The following is an 8,196-nucleotide window of genomic DNA, read 5'->3' on the forward strand; positions in this document are numbered from 1 at the left end:
GTGTATTCGAATCTGAGGTATTCCTCCGGGAACTCTGGGATGAATTTTCGGAATGGCAGTGACTTCAGCTGCCTGAGCTTCCCCCAGTCTTCTGTTAACTCCAACAGTCTCCTCCTCTTGTAGTATGCCTCAGGCGGCGCTGGTTCTACTAATTCTGCCCCTGAGGTTGTTGTCACCACCTTACGTCCGTCCGTGGATTTGATCCTTTGGACTCTTCGTTCGATCCTCTCCTCAACTTTCTCAAACTCCTTCTTCAACGTTTCTTGCTTTGCTGGATCTATTTTGCTAAGCCTGTCCTGAACCTAGGGTTTCCAGAATTATTGTTTATCATACGAACTCGATGGATCCTGCCTCATTATCTTTAAATGTAAATAACATCCATATATAGGCAATCACATTCAAAGTTCCGGTGATTTTAACCCTAAATTCTTCCCCTCACAACGAAACAGAACACTACTGTAAGCGTTACGTTGTGAAAAAGGGAGAAAATCACAAAACAAGACTTAACCTACAGATTAAAGTGAAATTCATCCGTAGAAAGCAAGTATATCAGTTATTGTATCTAAATCTAGCATATAACAGACTTAGATTCACAGAAATCAAACAGACAAACATTTTCGCAAAAATGAAGAACAGTAAAATATCGTGAAAATAATTTGCGATTCTGTGTTTCTAAACGTTAAATCGGCGAGAATCAACCGTAAAATAGAGTTTATGTACTAAGGTTAACCTAGATCTTACCTTAGATGAAGCTATTATTGGTTGAAATGGTGAGATTTTGAAAAATTTTCGCTTTGAGAGTGGCGGTTACTAAAGCTTCGGGAGGAAGTTACTGTAGGGCAAAAGTGGAAAAATGACTGTGGACTGGGGTATTTATAGATTTTCTCATGACTCTCTAGAGGGCAAGCGGAGCGATGCCAAGTCCACTGTAAATACTTATAAAGGTATAGGGGAGGGTATTTCAGGGCGGATGAGCGGGTAAAGCAACACTTCTATACACCTAAGACTGACACAAAAGCGAAAATGAAGGTGGTGCTGAGTGAGCGATACTGCTCCCCCAGTGAATATCAGGGTGAAATAAGCGGAGCGGTGGTTGACTTGGGTCAGGCTTAGGTTGGAAGTTAAAATGCTAACATTAAACTATCCTAAAAAGCGATAATCCTATTCTAATGAAAGCGATGAAATTATGAAATCTATCTATGAAAGCGGTAAAGGAAAGCTTGTAAATTTTTAACTATGAAAGCGATAATTTTTAACTAGGAAAGCAATAAAAGAAAGCTGTAAGTTTGGCGGATATAAGATTAGGCTTCTGGATTCTTTTCACGAAATTCTATCATCGCTTGAGCTTCTGAACCTCCATCAGATTAATCTCTGCATTGGCCTGTTGCAACACAGGCCCTTCAATGTACGGTTTCAGCCTCGCTCCATTCACCAAGAAGGAATCTTTTTCTCCGGGGGTCTCCACATTGTTAATCCTTATGGCTCCACTTGGCAGCACTTGTCTGACAATATACGGCCCAGTCCACCGTGACTTCAATTTCCCTGGGAATAAGTGGAGCCTAGTGTCATATAAAAGAACTTTGGATCCCACCGTAAACTCTTTCTTCTTCAACTTCTTGTCATGATAGAATTTCATCCTTTCCTTATAGATCTTCGCGCTTTCATATGCAAGGTATCGGAACTCGGTCAGATCGAGCAATCTTTTAGCGCGCTTCTCCTGCGCTGGGAGAAGATCAAAATTGAGATACTTGATAGCCCAGTACGCACGATGCTCTAGTTCCAGCGGTAGGTGGCAGGCTTTTCCATATACAAGCCGATAAGGGGACATTCCAATTGGAGTCTTGAAGGCTGTTCTATAGGCCCACAGCGCATCATCCAATTTCTCTGCCCAATTCTTGCACTCTTATTTACTGTGGTCTGGAGGATGTGTTTGATCTCTCTATTTGAAACTTCCACTTGACCGCTCGCTTGTGGATGATAGGGGGTAGTTAGATGCTGGCGAACACCATATTGTTGTAGGCTAGATTGTAGTGCCTTATTCACAAAATGGGTGCCTCCGTCGCTTATTATCGTTCTAGGGACCCCAAACCTTGGGAATATGGTATATTTTAGGAAGCGGATCACTGATTTAGCATCATTTGTGGTGAGCGCTTGCGCTTCAACCCATTTACTCACGTAATCCACCGCCACCAGAATGTATTGTCTCCCATTAGAAGGTGGAAAGGGACCCATAAAATCTATCCCCCACACATCAAATATGTCCACAAACAGGACTCCAGTTTGGGGCATCTCATCTTTCTTCGAGATGGATCCCAATCTTTGGCATTTGTCGCAAGATTTGGCAAAGGCATCTGCATCTTTTTGTAGGGTAGGCCAAAAGAAGGCTGACTGCAAAACTTTGGCCGCTGTGCGCATGCCAGCGAAATGCCCTCCTACATGGGACCCATGACATTCGTTCAAGATCAGCGGGATCTCAGACTCCGCTACACAGCGACGGATTATCCCGTCTGAGCCGATGTTGAACAAATAAGGTTCATCCCAAAAATAATCCTTTGCCAAACTGAGCAATCTCTTCTTTTCCCGTTGTACAGTGTGTGCTGGAAACTGTCCAGTAGTTAAAAAGTTGGCCAGGTCAGCGAACCATGGCTCTTTCGCTTGCACCAGAAATAGCTTCTCATCTGGGAATTGTTCATTGATCCCAGGAGATTTGTCCTCCTCTTGTCGCAACCTACTGAGGTGATCCGCCACATGATTTTCCTTTCCCTTCTTATCCTTGATTTCTATGTTGAATTCCTGGAGCAACAAAACCCATCTAATCAAGCGGGCTTTTGTCTCCTTTTTCTCCATCAAATATTTAATGGCTGCATGGTCAGTGTGAACAATGGTCTTGCTTCCGATAAGATATTGTCTGAATTTCTCAAAAGCGAAGACAATAGCTAGCAGCTCTTTCTCGGTGGTAGTGTAATTCTTCTGAGCAGAGTCCAGCGCTTTACTTGCATAATAAATGATGTTAAGTTTAGACTCCACCCTTTGTCCTAGTACAGCGCCGACGGCATAATCACTCGCATCCGTCATTAGTTCGAATGGCTCACTCCACACTGGTGCTGAAATTATAGGAGCAGAGGTCAGCTTATCCTTCAGTATTTGAAAAGCCTCCTCACACTCGCTTGACCAGTAGAATTGAGTATCCTTGCACAGCAGTGACGTGAGTGGTTGTGTGATTTGACTGAAACCCCTGATAAAACGACGGTAAAATCCCGCGTGACCCAGAAAGCTTCGCACTCCTTTCTCATTCGAGGGCGATGGCATTTTTTCGATTACACTAGTTTTTGATCTATCTACCTCTATACCGGCAGACGAGATTTTATGGCCCAAGACAATTCCTTCATTCACCATGAGGTGACATTTCTCCCAGTTCAGCACGAGATCAGTCTCTATGCAACGGAGAAGTACTTTTTCCAGATTATTCAGGCATTTGGAAAAGGTCTTGCCATACACTGAGAAATCATCCATAAAAACTTCAATACAGGAGTCCAGGAGATCACTGAAGATATGGTACATACATCGCTGGAAGGTGGCCGGAGCGTTGCAAAGTCCAAACGGCATCCTCCTATAAGCGAAAGTCCCATATGGACAAGTGAATGTAGTCTTCTCACAGTCCTCCGGTTTGATGGGAATTTGATGATAGCCTGAGTAGCCATCGAGGAAACAGTAGTATTCGTGACCTGCAAGCTTCTCAAGGCATTGATCAAGGAAGGGAAGTGGGAAATGATCCTTCTTTGTGGCTGAATTCAGTTTTTTGTAGTCGATGCAAACCCTCCATCAAGTGACAGGTCTTGTTATGAAGACCTCCCCATCGTCGCTTGTCTGTTCAACGAATCCTCCTTTCTTGGGAACCACCTGGGTTGGGCTAACCCACCGGCTGTCACTGATAGGGTATATGATTCCTGCATCGAACAATTTGATCACCTCTTTCTTGACTACTTCTTGCATATTCTCGTTCAAACGCCGCTGAGGCTGTCTACATGGCTTTGCATCAGCTTCCAGCCTTATATGGTGCATACACACCGCTGGGCTGATTCCCTTGATGTCTGAGATTTTCCATGCAAACGCCGCTTGATTTCTTTTGAGAAGTGAGATGAACTGAGCCTCTTGATCCGGCAAAGTAAGGCGGAAATTATCAGCGGGTAACTCTCCTCCGGCCCAAGGAATATATGTTTGAGGTGCTCAGGTAATTTCTTCAGCTCATCCTTATTGTTGGTCTCGCTCGCTGGTTCCCTCGTCGCTTGTTCAATGGATTCAGTGGGCGCTTGAATATCGTCGCTTGCCTCAGCTGAATTCTTTTTATCTTCTAGTTCGAGCGATCCATTATCTGAAATTCCTTCCAGGTTATCAAGTGTAATATGGTTCTCAAAAGTTATTATTTCATTTAACTCATTGATAAAATCACAATTTTCTTCCTGAGGTTGCGCAGTGCTGAGTTCATGGAAAATGTGACTTTATGACCACCAAAACTCAAAGATATTTTTCCTTCAGCAACATTTATTGTAGCTTGAGCGGTGGCTAGGAAAGGTCTCCCTAATATGATTGGAATGTCGCGGTCTTCGCTCATTTCCATAATAATGAAATCTGCAGGGAAAATAAATTTGTTCACTTGCACGAGTACATCACGAATGATTCCTTTAGGCAATCTTATTGACTTATCGGCAAGCTGAATTACAGTTCTGCATGCTTCTAACTCATAAAGCCCTAATTTAGAGAAAAGCGAGAAGGGCATAAGATTGATACTTGCACCTAAATCACATAATGCCCTAATCGGCTCTAAATTTCCTATTGTACAAATAATGATAAAACTCCCAGGATCGCTGAGTTTCTTCGGGAGGTCCTCCTTAAATACGGCACTGCACACACTTTCCAGCTGCACCGCTGCCACTTCATCAGGAAATGCCCACTTGCGATTGATTATATCCTTGATAAACTTAGCGTAATGTGGCATCTGAGACAAAGCATCAGCAAACGGTATAGTAATTTGAAGACTACGGAAAGTATGTACAAACTTATCAAACTCCTTGGAGTTGTCCTTCTTCCCAAATCGTGCGGGAAAGGGGGCTCGAGCCAAAGGCTGAGCGAAACCCCTTTCATTTGGATCAGACTCCTGAGCGGCTGGTATCGCTCGAGGTTGGGATGGACCTTGCTCCTTAGACGGAATTTGTTTAATCTCATCCTGCACAGGCACATTAGCAACAATAGAGGAAGAAGATTGATTAATACCTCTGTCTTGCAGTGGTGGCGATTGCGTCCGTTTCCCTCCTCTAGTTTCGATGGCCTTCGCTTGGTTCGGGACAGTCTTGACTGTCCCAGGCAACGTTCCTTTCTGCTTCAGCTTCAGCGCTTCAGCAATCTGCCCGACTTGTACTTCCAGCATTTTGATCGAAGCAGATGTGTTTCTTTGGAACTCCTGATTCGCTCGCTCTGTGTTCCTCCAGAGTTCCTCCAGACTCAACGGGGCTTGTGCCGCTGTGGGAGGTTGAGCGAATGCATGTGCCTGCTGTGGGAAATGGGGGGTTTGATTGTATTGTTGTTGATGTGGATGATATCCCCCTTGGATATATTGTTGCGCAGCGAACTGTTGTGGCCTCTGAAATTGTTGCTGAGGACGCGGTCCAGCGGGGCCTTGAACTTGCCCTTTTTGGAAATGCTGGAATTGGGGGGCATTTCTGCCAGCCATATAAAAGACCTCCGCCGGGTTCTGAGCTTCCTCATTTGAACACTCAGCAACCTGCGGACATTTTTGGTCTTCATAAGCTCGTTCGTCGCATTCCGCGGCCTCATGCAGTGCTTGTTTTCCTTTATTACGCAGGTCCTGCTTCATGAGCTTAGACAGCTCCTTCACTTGGATTGACAAACTGTCGATCCTTGCATCGTGAGATACGGAAGCAGGGACCTGGTACAGACCCCTCGATGGCTCGGGCCTGTTGGACTCTGGCCAACTTGACCGATTGGCCGCCATCTTCTCTATCAAAGCCCTCGCTTTAGAGGCACAACGCCCCATAAGCGAGCTTCCTGCCGCTGCATCTAAGGACATTATGAGTTCAGGAGTAATTCCTGAGTAAAAAATCTGAAGCTCCATGAAGTCCGGAATTTCATGATAAGGGCAGTTGCGGAGTAGTTGTTTGAATCGGCTCCAGGCTTTTGGAAGGGTCTCATCACTCGCCATCTTGAAAGTAAGTATTTCATTCCTCTGGCGAATGGTCTTTGATACAGGATGGTATTTGCTCACGAAGGCCTGCGCTGCTTCCTTGAATGAGCCAGGGATCGGATAAAGATTATCAAACCATTTCCTGGCCTCTCCTGTTAAAGAAAAGGGAAACAGAATCAGTTTGGCAGCGTCCTCCGTGATGCCATGCGATTTGGAGGTGGCAGCGATCCTATTAAAGTTCTGTAAGTGTTCGTAAGGGCTTTCATTGAGCAGCCCATGAAATTGGCTCTGGCTCGCCAGGCTGACGAGCACTGGTTTCACCTCATAATGGCCAGAGCCTCTGGGCGCAGAACTTGTAATTAAAGTGTGATCCAGAAGGGTCTGGTAGTGAACATCCATGGGGACTTCCGCAAGTGGGCGATCAGCAGCCCTGTGACCCTCAGCCCTCTGGTAAGGCTCAGCAGTAGGTGGTGGGGGAATGATGGTTGCGGGTATCGTAGCGGTGGTGGCAGCTTGTGCCGCTTGGGAAGCAATAAATGCTCCCTGCGCAGCTTGAGCTTGTTCCACCTAAGCGAGGTGCGCTTGTAGCCCCGCCATTCCTTGTTGGATGCTACTGAGGGCTCTCAATAGTTGCTCCTCAGTCTGTGAAAGTGCAGGAGGAATGACAGCAGGGACCACAGTGGGGAAATGGAGCGGCACCTCCTGCGAAGATGCAGATGTGGCGGAGTTTGAAGATGTCCCAGGGGCAGTCTGGAAAGCTGGGATGACAGTAGGAGGAGCGGTGGCATTTCCTTGATTCGCCATGAGTTGTTCTCGCACTTGCTCACAGACGTCTCTGTGATCGAGCGGAAGGAGTAGGACTCGTGGGACCCTGAAAACGCTTCGGACCCCTACAAAATGGCAGCCACATAAAAAAAAAATAAAAGTTAGAAGAATTTAATAAAACACAAAAGGCACGATTACAACGAATTAAAGGTAAATTATGGCGCTTCAAAAGATTTCCAACAGATACTTTTCATGAGTTTCAAATCCCCGGCAACGGCGCCAAATTATGATAATTTGTATTTGTTATTGTAGTTTGCATATCAATTCGCAGGGAATTTTATTCGAAAATCAATGAGTAGAGTTTTTATAGAAGAACGATCAGATATAGCAATTGTGTGGTTGTAGACCCTGGATAGTTATCACAATTTTTTATACTCTTTTGACTGGTGAGTTTCCAGGTCGAACACAAGGATTTAAAGTCATGAATTTCAATGGTAAAAATCTTGGAGAAGCGACGAAGAAAAGAAAAAGGGGGTCCGCTTGGAGCGGGCGTGAATCTTTTACTACTGAAAGCGGTAAATAAAGCAGTAAGGATGAGGTGAACGGAGACGAGCGAAGCGGAAGCGAGAGGCAGAGTCCCAGTGGCAACCAGATGATCGGGGCATGAATGAATCGCGGTTACCAGAGGATTGAGGCGTGAATGAGCGGCATATTATATGTATATATATATGAGCAAATTAGAGTGAATGAGAGGTGCTGTGTCTGAACTATGCGTTACTAAATGGGTAGATTTCCCTGGATGTAGCGAGCGAATGACGTAAGTGTGTTATCGGAAGCATATATGTATATTATGGAAATGATGATAGAAATATGCTGTAATTATATAAAATGGATTATAAAGAACTCATCACACTGGTATTTTTGGCCTGGGGGGGATTTACAACAAGACTTCAATAACACCCAGAATTAAGACATTATAAGAAAGAAACCCTACTGTCACTAGGAATTTCTGCGACCTAATAGACCCCCGTCTATGTCCCGTTAATTTTCCCAATTTCTGCCTCATTAGTGGCTTTACCCCCTGATGTTGCTACTATTTTATCAGAATCAAATTTAGCACAGTAGTTAAGTAGGTCGACAAGGCTCCCGCGTACTTAACTACATTGAACTACCCTGAGACCGCTTTTGGCGCATCACAAGGCTTAATTAATCAATTCTTCTCTCGCTCTATA

The sequence above is a fragment of the Andrographis paniculata genome, unplaced genomic scaffold (genome assembly GCF_009805555.1).
Source record: "Andrographis paniculata isolate CXL003 unplaced genomic scaffold, ASM980555v1 Contig61END, whole genome shotgun sequence".
NCBI classification, from domain to species: domain Eukaryota; kingdom Viridiplantae; phylum Streptophyta; class Magnoliopsida; order Lamiales; family Acanthaceae; genus Andrographis; species Andrographis paniculata.